This window comes from Musca autumnalis, unplaced genomic scaffold (genome assembly GCF_047663935.1).
Source record: "Musca autumnalis isolate F117 unplaced genomic scaffold, ASM4766393v1 scaffold_3, whole genome shotgun sequence".
Taxonomy (NCBI): domain Eukaryota; kingdom Metazoa; phylum Arthropoda; class Insecta; order Diptera; family Muscidae; genus Musca; species Musca autumnalis.
This window is the reverse complement of record NW_027411866.1, coordinates 201,714,305-201,729,794: the sequence shown is the minus strand read 5'-3', so window position 1 is coordinate 201,729,794 and position 15,490 is coordinate 201,714,305.

Genomic DNA, 15,490 nt, shown 5'->3' with positions numbered 1-15,490 from the left:
TCGTTTAGGGGATTCTTTCTTAAGTCATATCTGATAAAAGACTAAAGACCAAGTTCGACCTAATAAAACTATTTCAGAATCACATTTGAATTAGGACGAACTTGGTCTTTAGTCATTTAAAACAAAAAAAAGAGATAGGCCAAAAGTTCGTTTTGGGGATTCTTGCATTAGTCATATCTGAAAAAAGACTAAAGACCAAGTTCGGCCTAATAAAAATATTTCAGAATCACATTTAAATTAGGTCGAACTTGGTCTTTAGTCATTTACCAGATATGTCTTAAGCAAGAATGCCATGTTTCTTATGTGTCGAGGCCTTTAGGTCTAGAAAAATTTCGGCAAATTATATTGAATTAATTATGGTGTGGTGTAGGGTGTCATATGGTCGGCTCCAACCGGCTTTAATGCTTTCCGCACTGGCTTTGAAAATAAGGTTAGGCCGTTTTAGAGCTGAGCGCCTGAAATGTTCAAAGTAAGTAATATACAATAAAAAATGTGATCTATTTACTCAGTAATCTGAGAATGGTTTTGCTATAGAAAACATTTCCTCAGTAACCTGGGTATTTTGTTCTATAGAAAAAATTCCTCAGTAACTTGAGGATGATTTTCTCAATAGAAAAAATTTCATCAGTAATCTGAGGATGGTTTTTTTGTTATAAAAAACATTTCCTCAGTAAACTGAGGAAATCATCAGTAATCTTAAGATGGTTTTTTTTCTATAGAAAAAAGTTCACTCGTAACCTGAGTGTGGTTTTTGCTATAGAAACATTTTCATCAGCAATCGAGGATGGTTTTTTCTATAGACACCTAAAACAGGTATTTTGTGGAAGTATTTTTTTTTTAATAAAAACAGTTTCGTGTAACTTATAAGTTCTTTATTATTATATCCACTAAATGGATTTAATTTCCATGTAAAACGAAACCTGTTGTGTCAATTTTATTTTTTTGAATTATATTACTGTTTAATAATGCGTATGTAATTCAAACGACCAAACAACCACATGGCGAGAGCAATGGAGTGCAAGATTGTGATATGGGGTTATTGTGACCATTAGAGGTATTATAAAGTAACACATCAAATGATAATCTACTTTTTATTTATTTTAATTAAATTGAACTCTCTCCGGATGACTAATAAACATTCTCAAAAAAAAAAAATACAAAAGGAAAAAGGCGACAATGTAACTAACCACAATCCAATGTTTACAAAATCTGCCAACACAAAAGTCATTGTAATAGATTTTTGGGCCTTTATTTTTAAGTACAACAAAAACGAATATGGGGATATAAGTTAACCCACTCACCTGAGTATTTGTTGCATGTCATGTACAATACATATGCATGTGTGTAGGTGTGCGTATATGTCTATTTCACTGGCTGGCTGATTGTCTACCAATTTTACAAAATATTTTATTTATATGTATGTGTGTTACGAATGTTACATATAACAAGTACCTTTCAAACATAGATATTTTTACACACAAAAGAAATACATTCGACTACAGTATTTTCTCAACTGAACACAAATACAAGGACACTACCCGCCTTTTGCCCTAGCCCACAGCATAACAACACAAGCGGAAATATCAAATTTCCCAGGTGAGTGTATGTGGGAGAAAAGAAAACAACAACAAAAAACGAAAACATTTTGAAGAGCAGAAATACAATAAAAATACATATCTGCTGCTGCCAACAATTGATGCTACCTACCACCCAATTGAGATTGAACAGTGAATTGAATTTCTGAGTCAAAGAATAATGAAAACAAGCTTTGAATTCCCAAAAAGTTTAGGTTATTTCAGCAATTATTTATATTTATTCATTATTTTCACTTTTTTTGGGAGTACACTTTGTTTTAAATGTCGCCATAATTTCGCCGAGGAATATGTTAGATGTTTTTTGGCTTGGAAATCGAACCCACAAAGCGGCTGTGCTTACCATGATAGTTTTTTGGCAAATTTAAACAGGATAATGCAATCTATGTCTATCATTTTTTTTTAGAAAAACCCATCCTGGGATTACTGAGGAAAGTTTTTCAATAGAAAAAATCCATCCTAAGGTTACTGAGGACATTTTTTCTATAGAAAAAAAAACAAACTTAGGTTGCTAGGATTTTTTTCTGTAGAAAAAAAGCATCCTGAAATTACTTATGAAATTTCCTCAGTAACCTGAGGATGATTTATTTTCGATAGAAAAATCCATCCTCAGTTTACAAAGGAAATTTTAAATATAGGAAAAACCGTCCTCAGGCTACTGAGGAAATTTTTTCTATAGAAAAAACCATCCTCAGGCTACTGAGGAAATTTTTTCTATAGAAAAAACCATCCTCAGGCTACTGAGGAAATTTTTTCTATAGAAAAAACCATCCTCAGGCTACTGAGGAATTTTTTTCTATAGAAAAAACCATCCTCAGGCTACTGAGGAAATTTTTTCTATAGAAAAAACCATCCTCAGGCTACTGAGGAAATTTTTTCTATAGAAAAAACCATCCTCAGGCTACTGAGGAAATTTTTTCTAAAGAAAAAACCATCCTCAGGCTACTGATGAAATTTTTTCTATAAAAAAAAACTATCCTCAGGCTACTGATGAAATTGTTTCTATAGAAAAAAACTATCCTCAGGCTACTGATGAAATTTTTTCTATAGAAAAAACTATCCTCAGGCTACAGATGAAATTTTTTCTATAGAAAAAACTATCCTCAGGCTACTGAGGAAATTTTTTCTATAGAAAAAACCATCCTCAGGCTACTCAGGCTGCTGAGGAATTTTTTTCTATAGAAAAAACCATCTTCAGGCTTCAGGCGAACCCACAAAGCGGCTGTGCTGACCATGATAGTTTTTGGCAAATTTAAACAGGATAATGCAATCTATGTCTATCATTTTTTTAGAAAAACCCATCCCGGGATTACTGAGGAAAGTTTTTCAATAGAAAAAATCCATCCTAAGGTTACTGAGGATATTTTTTCTATCGAAAAAAACAAACTTAAGTTGCTAGGAATTTTTTCTGTAGAAAAAAAGCATCCTGAAATTACTTATGAAATTTCCTCAGTAACCTGAGGATGATTTATTTTCGATAGAAAAATCCATCCTCAGTTTACAAAGGAAATTTTAAATATAGGAAAACCGTCCTCAGGCTACTGAGGAAATTTTTTCTATAGAAAAAACCATCCTCAGGCTGCTGAGGAAATTTTTTCTATAGAAAAAACCATCCTCAGGCTACTGAGGAAATTTTTTCTATAGAAAAAACCATCCTCAGGCTACTGAGGAAATTTTTTCTATAGAAAAAACCATCCTCAGGCTACTAAGGAAATTTTTTCTATAGAAAAAACCATCCTCAGGCTACTGAGGAAATTTGTTCTATAGAAAAAACCATCCTCAGGCTACTGAGGAAATTTTTTCTATAGAAAAAACCATCCTCAGGCTACTGAGGAAATTTTTTCTATAGAAAAAACCATCCTCAGGCTACTGAGGAAATTTTTTCTATAGAAAAAACCATCCTCAGGCTACTGAGGAAATTTTTTCTATAGAAAAAACCATCCTCAGGCTACTGAGGAAAATTTTTCTATAGAAAAAACCATCCTCAGGCTTCTGAGGAAATTTTTTCTATAGAAAAAAACCATCCTCAGGCTACTGAGGAAATTTTTTCTATAGAAAAAACCATCCTCATGCTGCTGAGGAAATTTTTTCTATAGAAAAAACCATCCTCAGGCTACTGAGGAAATTTTTTCTATAGAAAAAACCATCCTCAGGCTACTGAGGAAATTTTTTCTATAGAAAAAACCATCCTCAGGCTACTGAGGAAATTTTTTTCTATAGAAAAAACCATCCTCAGGCTACTGAGGAAATTTTTTCTATAGAAAAAACCATCCTCAGGCTACTGAGGAAATTTTTTCTATAGAAAAAACCATCCTCAGGCTACTGAGGAAATTTTTTCTATAGAAAAAACCATCCTCAGGCTATTGAGGAAATTTTTTCTATAGAAAAAACCATCCTCAGGCTACTGAGGAAATTTTTTCTATAGAAAAAACCATCCTCAGGCTACTGAGGAAATTTTTTCTATAGAAAAAACCATCCTCAGGCTACTGAGGAAATTTTTTCTATAGAAAAAACCATCCTCAGGCTACTGAGGAAATTTTTTCTATAGAAAAAACCATCCTCAGGCTACTGAGGAAATTTTTTCTATAGAAAAAACCATCCTCAGGCTACTGAGGAAATTTTTTCTAAAGAAAAAAACATCCTCAGGCTACTGATGAAATTTTTTCTATAAAAAAAACTATCCTCAGGCTACTGAGGAAATTTTTTCTATAGAAAAAACCATCCTCAGGCTACTCAGGCTGCTGAGGAATTTTTTTCTATAGAAAAAACCATCTTCAGGCTTCAGGCGAACTCAAAAAGCGGCTGTGCTTACCATGATAGTTTTTGGCAAATTTAAACAGGATAATGCAATCTATATCTATCATTTTTTTAGAAAAACCCATCCTGGGATTACTGAGGAAAGTTTTTCAATAGAAAAAATCCATCCTAAGGTTACTGACGACATTTTTTCTATCGAAAAAAACAAACTTAGGTTGCTAGGAATTTTTTCTGTAGAAAAAAAGCATCCTGAAATTACTTATGAAATTTCCTCAGTAACCTGAGGATGATTTATTTTCGATAGAAAAATCCATCCTCAGTTTACAAAGGAAATTTTAAATATAGGCAAACCGTCCTCAGGCTACTGAGGAAAGTTTTTCTATAGAAAAAACCATCCTCAGGCTGCTGAGGAAATTTTTTCTATAGAAAACATTTCCTCAAAAAACCATCCTCAGGCTACTGAGGAAATTTTTTCTATAGAAAAAACCATCCTCAGGCTACTGAGGAAATTTTTTCTATAGAAAAAACCATCCTCAGGCTACTGAGGAAATTTTTTCTATAGAAAAAACCATCCTCAGGCTACTGAGGAAATTTTTTCTATAGAAAAAACCATCCTCAGGCTACTGAGGAAATTTTTTCTATAGAAAAAACCATCCTCAGGCTACTGAGGAAATTTTTTCTATAGAAAAAACCATCCTCAGGCTATTGAGGAAATTTTTTCTATAGAAAAAACCATCCTCAGGCTTCTGAGGAAATTTTTTCTATAGAAAAAACCATCCTCAGGCTACTGAGGAAATTTTTTCTATAGAAAAAACCATCCTCAGGCTACTGAGGAAATTTTTTCTATAGAAAAAAACATCCTCAGGCTACTGAGGAAATTTTTTCTATAGAAAAAACCATCCTCAGGCTACTGAGGAAATTTTTTCTATAGAAAAAACCATCCTCAGGCTACTGAGGAAATTTTTTCTATAGAAAAAACCATCCTCAGGCTACTGAGGAAATTTTTTCTATAGAAAAAACCATCCTCAGGCTACTGAGGAAATTTTTTCTATAGAAAAAACCATCCTCAGGCTACTGAGGAAATTTTTTCTATAGAAAAAACCATCCTCAGGCTACTGAGGAAATTTTTTCTATAGAAAAAACCATCCTCAGGCTACTGAGGAAATTTTTTCTATAGAAAAAACCATCCTCGGGCTACTGAGGAAATTTTTTCTATAGAAAAAACCATCCTCAGGCTACTGAGGAAATTTTTTCTATAGAAAAAACCATCCTCAGGCTACTGAGGAAATTTTTCTATAGAAAAAACCATCCTCAGGCTACTGAGGAAATTTTTCTATAGAAAAAACCATCCTCAGGCTACTGAGGAAATTTTTCTATAGAAAAAACCATCCTCAGGCTACTGAGGAAATTTTTTCTATAGAAAAAACTATCCTCAGGCTACTGATGAAATTTTTTCTATAGAAAAAACTATCCTCAGGCTACTGAGGAAATTTTTTCTATAGAAAAAACCATCCTCAGGCTACTCAGGCTGCTGAGGAATTTTTTTCTATAGAAAAAACCATCTTCAGGCTACAGAGGAAATTTTTTCTATAGAAAAAACCATCATCAGGCTACTGAGGAAATTTTTTATAGAAAAAAACATCATCAGGCTACTTAGGAAATTTTTTTATAGAAAAAAACATCATCAGGCTACTGAGGAAATTTTTTCTATAGAAAAAACCATCCTCAGGCTACTGAGGAAATTTTTTCTATAGAAAAAACCATCCTCAGCCTACTGAGGAATTTTTTTCTATAGAAAAAACCATCCTCAGGCTACTGAGGAAATTTTGTCTATAGAAAAAACCATCCTCAGGCTACTGAGGAAATTTTTCTAAAGAAAAAACCATCCTCAGGCTACTGATGAAATTTTTTCTATAAAAAAACTATCCTCAGGCTACTGATGAAATTGTTTCTATAGAAAAAACTATCCTCAGGCTACTGATGAAATTTTTTCTATAGAAAAAACTATCCTCAGGCTACAGATGAAATTTTTTCTATAGAAAAAACTATCCTCAGGCTACTGAGGAAATTTTTTCTATAGAAAAAACCATCCTCATGCTTCTCAGGCTGCTGAGGAATTTTTTTCTATAGAAAAAACCATCTTCAGGCTTCAGGCGAACCCACAAAGCGGCTGTGCTTACCATGATAGTTTTTGGCAAATTTAAACAGGATAATGCAATCTATATCTATAATTTTTTTAGAAAAACCCATCCTGGGATTACTGAGGAAAGTTTTTCAATAGAAAAAATCCATCCTAAGGTTACTGAGGACATTTTTTCTATCGAAAAAAAGAACAAACTTAGGTTGCTAGGAACTTTTTCTGTTGAAAAAAAGCATCCTGAAATTACGTATGAAATTTCCTGAGTAACCTGAGGATGATTTATTTTCGATAGAAAAATCCATCCTCAGTTTACAAAGGAAATTTTAAATATAGGAAAACCGTCCTCAGGCTACTGAGGAAATTTTTTCTATAGAAAAAACCATCCTCAGGCTACTGAGGAAATTTTTTCTATAGAAAAAACCATCCTCAGGCTACTGAGGAAATTTTTTCTATAGAAAAAACCATCCTCAGGCTACTGAGGAAATTTTTTCTATAGAAAAAACCATCCTCAGGCTACTGAGGAAATTTTTTCTATAGAAAAAACCATCCTCAGGCTACTGAGGAAATTTTTTCTATAGAAAAAACCATCCTCAGGCTACTGAGGAAATTTTTTCTATAGAAAAAACCATCCTCAGGCTACTGAGGAAATTTTTTCTATAGAAAAAACCATCCTCAGGCTACTGAGGAAATTTTTTCTATAGAAAAAACCATCCTCAGGCTACTGAGGAAATTTTTTCTATAGAAAAAACCATCCTCAGGCTACTGAGGAAATTTTTTCTATAGAAAAAACCATCCTCAGGCTACTGAGGAAATTTTTTCTATAGAAAAAACCATCCTCAGGCTACTGAGAAAATAGGAAAACCGTCCTCAGGCTACTGAGGAAATTTTTTCTATAGAAAAAAACATCCTCAGGCTGCTGAGGAAATTTTTTCTATAGAAAAAACCATCCTCAGGCTACTGAGGAAATTTTTTCTATAGAAAAAACCATCCTCAGGCTACTGAGGAAATTTTTTCTATAGAAAAAACCATCCTCAGGCTACTGAGGAAATTTTTTCTATAGAAAAAACCATCCTCAGGCTACTGAGGAAATTTTTTCTATAGAAAAAACCATCCTCAGGCTACTGAGGAAATTTTTTCTATAGAAAAAACCATCCTCAGGCTACTGAGGAAATTTTTTCTATAGAAAAAACTATCCTCAGGCTACTGATGAAACTTTTTCTATAGAAAAAACTATCCTCAGTCTACTGAGGATTTTAAATATAGGAAAAACCGTCCTCAGGCTACTGAGGAAATTTTTTTATAGAAAAAAACATCCTCAGGCTACTGATGAAATTTTTTCTATAGAAAAAACTATCCTCAGGCTACTGATGAAATTTTTTCTATTGAAAAAACTATCTTCAGGCTACTGATGAAACTTTTTCTATAGAAAAAACCATCCTCAGTCTACTGAGGAAATTTTTTCTATAGAAAAAACTATCCTCAGGCTACTGATGAAATTTTTTCTATAGAAAAAACTATCCTCAGGCTACTGATGAAACTTTTTCTATAGAAAAAACTATCTTCAGTCTACTGAGGATTTTAAATATAGGAAAAACCGTCCTCAGGCTACTGAGGAAATTTTTTCTATAGAAAAAAACATCCTCAGGCTACTGATGAAATTTTTTCTATAGAAAAAACTATCCTCAGGCTACTGATGAAATTTTTTATATTGAAAAAACTATCTTCAGGCTACTGATGAAACTTTTTCTATAGAAAAAACCATCCTCAGTCTACTGAGGAAATTTTTTCTATCGAAAAAAAGCATCCTCATGATACTGAGAAAATTTTTTCTATAGAAAAAACCATCCTCAGGCTACTGAGGAAATTTTTTCTAAAGAAAAAACCATCCTCAGGCTACTGATGAAATTTTTCTATAAAAAAACTATCCTCAGGCTACTGATGAAATTGTTTCTATAGAAAAAACTATCCTCAGGCTACTGATGAAATTGTTTCTATAGAAAAAACTATCCTCAGGCTACTGATGAAATTTTTTCTATAGAAAAAACTATCCTCAGGCTACTGATGAAATTTTTTCTATAGAAAAAACTATCCTCAGGCTACTGATGAAATTTTTTCTATAGAAAAAACCATCCTCAGGCTACTGATTAAATTTTTATACCCTCAGCCTTTAGGCTATGGAGGGTATATACACTTTGATACGATGAAAATGTGCCTCATCGAAATAATGGTTTTAGACCCCAAGTATGTTTGTACTAAATGTTTTTCAGACAATTTGGAGTCGATCTAACCCTGTCCGTCCGTCTGTCTGTCTGTCTGTCTGTCCTGCTGGCTGGAGCGCATGATAACTCTCGAACGGATGAACCGATTCAGTTCAAATTTTGGCTTTCGTAATAATTTGCCCAAACTTAGTTTAAGTTCGAAGATGAGCTACATCGGTCCACTCCTTCCGGTACCTCTCCCACAAAAGTTCGAAAATGTTCGGAAAGTTTGTGCGCACGATAACACTTGAAGAGAGTGACCGATTTGGTCCATACTTTGTACAGCGTAAACTTTCTACCAGAGTAATATGAGGTTCCAATATGGTCTTAATCGGTCCACTCCTTCGGGTACCTCCCACACAAAATTTCAGAAAAGATCAGTTTAGGGCCAACTCTCGAATGCAAATATGAATTTTAAACAAAAACAAATATTTTCATGGACGGCCTACCATAACAATTTATTTTATGACATCAGCAAAGCGAAAAGAGCCACACACTAACCGAATAAAATAAACTATTTATGTTTCCCCAAAATGTTGTAATATTTTATGATCAATGAAATATGCTGACGGCCGGATAAGAAGGATCCTTAAAGAAATGAGCATTTTAGTATAAAGCAAGTAAAAGAGGACTATAGTCGGACGGGGCCGATCATGTGATGCCCTACACCACTTCCCCTGGCTACAAGCTTTCTGCGGAATTTATTTATATAATTGCGAATAGGGATAGGTAATAGAAATCAGTAATCGATTTTTCGATTTTGGTTTAAAACTAAAAATGCGATTTTTCGATCTGTCTTTTTTTTTGATTTTTGTGACTTTATCCGATTCGATCAATGAAATGGATCAATATTTCGAGGTATTACATTACTTCTAATCAAAGGTAGCATTAAAAACACCGTACAGCATCGTATGTTGCATCAACTTTAAAAACTAATTTTGTAGCGTAGAAGGTAAACGTGTTTCTTTATAAACAAGCAATATATATCGCGGTGCGCCTGAACCAACGTTAAATGGAACATACAATGTTCATAGGTGAGAAAAATAAAAAAACCGACTAAGGGATATAGAAATAAATCACGGTCAAAGGTCACTTTTTAGAGTTTTTTAGGTTATCAGGATTTTGCTTGGAAACCACAAGTCCTATCGAAATGATACTAAGGAAAATGTTGTAGCAGTGAAAATTCCATACAACATTTTATTATACCCTCAGCCTTTGTTCTTAATCGGTCCACTCCTTCGGGTACCTCCCACACAAAATTTCGGAAAAGATCAGTTTAGGGCCAACTCTCGAATCGCTTTGATTTTTGTTTTAGCAACTTGTATATACTGCCCTCCATACGACGGTACAAGTTCCATCAGGGGCAAGTCCATACTTCCTGAGAAAATAGCATGAAAGTTGCAAAAAACCCCTATGACACCGTGTGAGGTGGTTGGAGCTCAAGATAACTCTCGAACGGATCTGCCGATTCGGTCCAAAATATGGCCTTAGTAATATTTTGTCCAAACATAGTTTAAATTTGAAGATAAGCCATATCGGTCCACTCCTTCAGGTACCTCCCCCACAAAAGTTCAAAAATGTTCGGAAAAATTGTTAGTACGGTAACTATTGAGGGGAGTGGCCGAATTGGTCTAAACTTTACACATCCTAATATATCTACCAGATATAGATCAGGTTCAAATATGGACTATATTTGTCCACTCCATCCGGTACCTCCCACACAAAATTTCGGATAAGTTCTCTTTAAGACCTGCTATCGAATCACCTTGATTTTTGTTGAAGCAACTTGCATTCGCTGCCTAAATTACGAAGGGAAAAGTTTTTTTAGGGGCAAGTCCATACTTCTTGAGCAAACAGTCCGAAGAGTGTAGAAACCCCCTATGGCACCATATGTTGTGATCCACTTCCATAACAGTCAATGTCCATCCATTCCTTTTAGTATCTCCTCCGCAAAACTTTTGATCTTTAATCCTAATCAACATTTTTGTCGGTTCAAACGCCCAAAATTTTTAAAACCCACTAAATACATACGTATTTTGGGAAAATTTTTTTTCAATATACACAGGCTGAGGGTATATCTCTGTCGGCAAAGCCGACTGATACTTTTTTACTTGTTTGTATAGAAAAAACCATCGTCAGGCTACTGAGGAAATTTTTTCTATAGAAAAAACCATCCTCAGGCTTTTGATTAAATTTTTTCTATAGAAAGAACCATCCTCCGGCTACTGAGGAAATTTTTTCTATAGAAAAAAAACCATACTCAGGCTACTGAGGAAATTTTTTTCTATAGAAAAAACTATACTCAGGCTACTGAGGAAATTTTTTTCTATAGAAAAAACCATCCTCAGGCTACTGAGGAAATTTTTTTATAGAAAAAACCATCCTCAGGATACTGAGGAAATTTTTTCTATAGAAAAAACCATCCTCTGGCTACTGAGGAAATTTTTTCTATAGAAAAAACCATTCTCAGGTTACTGAGGAAATTTTTTCTATAGAAAAAACCATTCTCAGGTTACTGAGGAAATTTTTTCTATAGAAAAAACCATCCTCAGTTTACTGAGGACATTTTTTTTCTATAGAAAACAATTCCTCTGTAAACTGAGGATTAATCGACATTTCTACATGCTACTTAGAATTAGTTCGGAGTTGGACTATATCGATCCACTTCTTGTGGTTTTGATTAGAATTATAAAATTTTCGTCGTGGGCAAGTAAATACATTCCCAGATATAAACACGGGTTTTTACGAATTGAGTATTCGTTTGATTAACCACGTCAGTTCTACCACAAAATATAAGGAAGCGCGGATAAATAAAGATTTTATTCCACTCTACTTCTGCCAGAACTCCATTGGCAAAAGTTGGGAATTCGGAACACAAGTCATACACTATTTATCAACTGATATATAGAGCGACTTAAAGCCGGTCCCAGGTAATTCGTTTCCCCTGGAACCCAGCTGAGCCACTCTGCAATCAAGGATAGCTCCCGGGACGCCTGAATATGGCAATATATAGTTGCGGGTTCTGCGGGATCAAGTCCTCTGATCAGCTTTGCTGCTTTCCTGATAGCAAGAACCTCTGCTTCGATTATGCTAATTCTGTCATTAAGCTTATATCAGTGAGTGAGACACCATCGCTAGAGTCTTCCTCCATTTTGGAACTATATTGTCAGACCTTGCAGAGATGATTTACCTTCTGCCCAAATGTATCTGCTTCAAATAGTTACTGAAAATGAGTCAAACATCAAGCTGACTATGAATTAAGTGTTAGACCTTCTCATGTACAAACTCTAGAAGTGCCGAGGTCCGTCCTCACAGCTATAAACAGGAACAAGATATTCAAAGGTTTGTGATCCAGGATCACGTTCAGAGCAAGATGAGAGTAGCTTCTGCGATTAGAATTTTCGCACCTCTTTGAACACTTGGTAGTTAGTAGAGTCGTGCCTTATTTCAACGTACCTGCTACTAGACATGTACACCATAGGTAAGAACATACAGAACCACGTACAACCAGTGTATGACTAGTGTTCCCCAACAGTTGCCAATGTAGTTCTGGCAGAAGTAGAGCGGAATAAGATCTTTCTTTATTCGCGCTTCCTTATGTTTGGTGGTCGTACTGACTTGGTTAATCAATTTGTGCCTTAATTTCAAGGACCACTTACCTTTCCATTCTCTTCAACAGATAGGAAGGAAGCTGGTATTAAAACATCCGGTCCCGGCGGTTTGTAAAGCTGTAAGTAAGCTTTTGTATGAATGGTATTCTAAGGATCTGACCGGTATACTATTTCTCAAATAACCGTGCTTATCTCTCGGAAATTTTATAATTTAAATCAGGACCACAAGTACTACCATCGTTAAAAATTCCAAAACGGTTCTCGTACAGTTCTTAAACAGAACTTATAAAACATTCATGAAATTTTGTGGGGAAGGTACTCCAATAAGTGGATCGATATAGTCCAACTCCGAACCTTATCTAAGGTAACATGTAGAAAGGTCGCACCTAATCGATTACTACCTTTGTTAGTTATAGTGACCGATAATCGACCCACTGTTCCAACTTAGAAAGGTCACAATTTCATGACAAGAAAGAACAGCAACAACAACTACGACGAACAAAAGAAGATGGAATAGAAAAAATTGGTATTGAGAACAGGAAAAGTGTGCTTTGAAGTGTATGAAAATAGGTAAATTGTGATCAGATAAAAATGAAAACAACATCAACAACAGAAACTTTGAATCCAAGGATTGGTAAACAACATCTTTGTAGTAGAACAACAACAGTTTTTTGTTTCTTTCTATTCTACTTGTGTTATAGGTGTGTGCGTATGGGAACCAGGCAGTCAGCCAGCCGGTCGCTCGTAGAGGTTAATGTGAAAACAACTATGAAAACAGAAAACGAGTTGTTCGCACAAACGTGCGTTGCTTTTCAATCATCGACATCATCATCACCATTCGACCTTCAGCCCACATCAATGGTTGGTTGGCTATGCGACACACAAACAATCTAAAAAGATGTCATGCATTTGTTACAAGGGGATTCATGTTTTTGTTATTTCTTTTTTTTTCTATCAATTTCAACATTTTACATTTGATTTCTGATGCCGCTGCAGCTATTGCCGTTACGATGTGTAATAAAAAATAATAACGATAATAATGGGAAATACGCATAGAAAAACATTTTAAAATGTTAAACAAAGTTAAACGAGGTTGAAATGTTTTGAGCGGAAGTAAATTAAAGGCTTTGAAACAATACGCACTGAATACAATTCGCAATATTTCTCTTTAAACAAATTAGATGTAATTATAATTTGCCGACTCCACACGGCCTATGAGCTAAAAATGGGTTATCTAATAGCAATTAGATTCTTCTTGATATATGATCTGTTCCTTTACTTTTAAAAATGGTAACAGTGGCAAAAAATGGTAAAAGTGGTGAACTGGTCTCATATAAATGGTATGCTTTTTAAAGTAAAGGAACACTTTGCAGGTTAAAAATGGTAAGAAATGGTAACCTCAGGCACGTAAAGGAACAGAGCTATAGTTAATTGAAAACAACGCACAACTTTAGTAGTGTTATAAGCTCGGTTTAGATTATACACTTATACGATGGGTAAGTACATTATATCCATTTATTGACATATATTGAATAAAAATGACAACTTAAATCCACTGGACTTGTTTAATCAAGCATATTATAAACGTACTGTTAACGAACATAAACGTTGATTTGTTATTATAACATTTGAGAAATAACTAGAGTTGGGCAATCTCGTTCAATTGAACGATCCGGATCACTGTCCTCGTTCAAAGACGAATGAGCAACATCATAAAAACCAGCGTGTGAAATTAAGTATACGCAGTTTTGTCAAAGAAATTACCGGTGTCCATTGAACGAGATAGTGATCCGGATCGTTCAATTGAACGAGATTGCCCAACTCTAGAAATAACTACCTATTGTCAATGATCTTTCCAAATTTCTGTTGCTATTCATTCATTCATCAAACAGTGTAGAATCTACAGTAAGATATGTAAGATAAAAGTCAGTAAGATAAATGGTAATAGATTACATTTTTAATATTTGCCTAAAACTATGCAGCATTTTTTAACGTCATTCATGGAGATAGAGATTACAACTAAGCCCCGACTTGCTTGTAAGTTAACGAGCGACAAAATCAAACAAATATTTATTAACACAGCAAACTTTGATGGAATCGAATTGATCGATACAGTACCACCAAAATGTTAATCATGGGTCAAGTGATGTGGTATGACATCTTTTTAGATGTTATTTTCTAAAACGCATTAAAAATAAAATTGTTTTTTTTTTTTTTTTTGATTTCTTTATGTGCAAATAGAGTACAAATTTTAATAAATGTTTTAGGCAATTAACATTTAGGTAGGTCACATTAGGAAAATATTTGCTCCAGGCAGTGATGGCAGATTTGCCGATTTATCGGCATTTTGACGATTTTTAGACCAAAAAATCAGAAATGCCGATTTTACCCCTAAAAGTTATGGCAACTGATTGGTAGCACTGATCTCTGAAAGACAACTGTACATAAATATATCACCTTCCCAGCAATGTGATCTGGCATGTCATCTTTTTAGCATCTTCATCGAAGAATTTTATATGAGCGTGGACCCCAAATCCACGACTTTATCGTGGTGGTTGGTTTGGCTTAGGTGGTCTTGAAAATTTCGTTGTGTGGCTTGATTGACTAGAACATTTCGTTGAGTCGGCATAGCTTGATTGGTCTTGAAAATTTCGTTGAGTTGATTTACTTGACTCGTTTGTAGCGCTGACATACAAGGACTTATCTTGTTTTTTGTTTCAAGGCTTGAATGGAGAAACAAGTGGCTTGTGCAGATGTTTAATATTTAATATTTAATTTAATATTTAATATTTACCATAAATAGTTCACAACTTACCCAATTTTGACGTATATTGTTGTGTTCATATAATTTGAAATGTTCGTATTGACATTTTTCAGAGTAGAAGCATTTGAAAAATATTTTATATTTTGTATGCAGACTGCAACCTGATAATATTGCCCTTCATCCAATACATAAAATTATCATCATTGATATTTGAACAGATATCCGTTTCATATCTTACAAATTCCTAATATGCAATATGTGTATTCTACCAAAAAATGTGTCAATCTCCTCTTATGTCCCAATTACCCCTTGTACTTCATTGAATACCACTAATCAGAATTTTCATCTTCCACTAATGTAACCATTTT